Raw genomic sequence first — 1,352 nt, 5'->3', positions numbered from 1 at the left:
ATTTAGTCTCTGTTAACTATTTTTTGAGTGATGCCTCATTTTCTATTGACAATGCTCTCTGGCTTCTTTTCTGACATGTGAATTCTTTATTTCTGCTGCGCAACAAACTGTGTCTCTCTGTGTGAAAGCATTGCTGGTTTATGCTAGCTGTGTACTCAGACTAATGTGTGCTCTGATCTTTTGAACCTCAACAGGAAAAATAAATCATTGTTACTAATACAGTGCCTTTCGTATAAAATAAATGTCTTGAAGCTCTTCATAAAATATATTTGATCAGAACTGAATTGACTATTGTTATATATGGGCAAATGCAGCAAATCAGTTGGTTATATTGCGGTCTTACTGTGGATCCCACTTCTGTGTGTGTTCGCAGCTGACCTGCTCACTTCCTGCATGCTCCCTAGCTTGTGTGTTATAATAATAACAAGTTGCTTTGATATGGAGTCCTGTAGCTCAGTGGTTAGGGCACTCACCTTGGAAGCGAGAGACCTGGGTTCGATTCCCGGCAGGGCGAAACCTTAGGCAAGTTTCCTTACTCCACACTCCTCTGTTCACCTAGCAGGAAGTAGGAACCCAGTTGTTAGTTGATTGGAGGATCACTTTTCCGGGGATAATAATCCCTCAAAAAAACCCAATAATAATTCGGTCACTCAATCCACGACTGTTTGTGGGACACTATTGTGCACAAATGGCTGCCGCATTTCGCCTACAAATACACAGTCAATTCACTTTGCAATATATTCTGTGAAGTGCTTTGAGACATCTAAAAGACATGAAAACCGCTATATCAAATGCAAAGATTATTATTATTGTTATTATTATTATTATATAGCGCCCTTCACGCAGGGTACCGTCCTCGAGTTTGTGAGTGGCGGAGCCTGACAATGAGCCAGGGGGAAAGGGAGGGGCAAGGTGACTGTAATCATGATCAAAAAGGAAGGTCTTTAGGTGGGATTTTGAAGTGGCGAGGGAGGGGCCGAGGCAGAGGGACTGCGAGAGAGAGTTCCAGAGTTTCGGGGCGTAGTGGCTGAAGCCACTACCTGATGGTGGAACGGTGAGGATGAGGGACAAACAGGAGGCTGGAGCCAGCTGAGTGGAGGCAGTGGGTGGTGGAGTGGGGGATAAGTAGATTGGATAGGTAGGGAGATGCAAGGGCATGAAGGGATTTGAAAATGAGTGAGAGGATCCTGAAATTGATCCATTCAGTAATTGGGAGCCAGTGGAACTTAGGAAGGACTGGTGTGATGGGGGTACAGAGTTTTGTGCGGGTGAGTATCTGGAGTTTTGCACTAATTGAATTTTGTGCATGATGGAACTGGGAAGACCAGTGAGGAGGGCATTGGAATAGTCTA

At 44.4% G+C, this 1,352-nt stretch overlaps 1 non-coding gene across 1 annotated transcript; it reads left to right on the top strand.

Annotated features, from left to right (window-relative positions):
- Positions 1 to 442: 442 nt before the first annotated feature.
- Positions 443 to 514, top strand: trnap-ugg. Its single transcript has one exon. It is a non-coding gene; the product is annotated as a tRNA-Pro (tRNA).
- The last annotated feature ends 838 nt before the right edge of the window (positions 515 to 1,352 follow it).

Source organism: Callorhinchus milii, unplaced genomic scaffold (genome assembly GCF_018977255.1).
Source record: "Callorhinchus milii isolate IMCB2004 unplaced genomic scaffold, IMCB_Cmil_1.0 Scaffold2, whole genome shotgun sequence".
Lineage (NCBI taxonomy): Eukaryota > Metazoa > Chordata > Chondrichthyes > Chimaeriformes > Callorhinchidae > Callorhinchus > Callorhinchus milii.
This window is presented reverse-complemented; position numbering and strand designations above follow the sequence as displayed.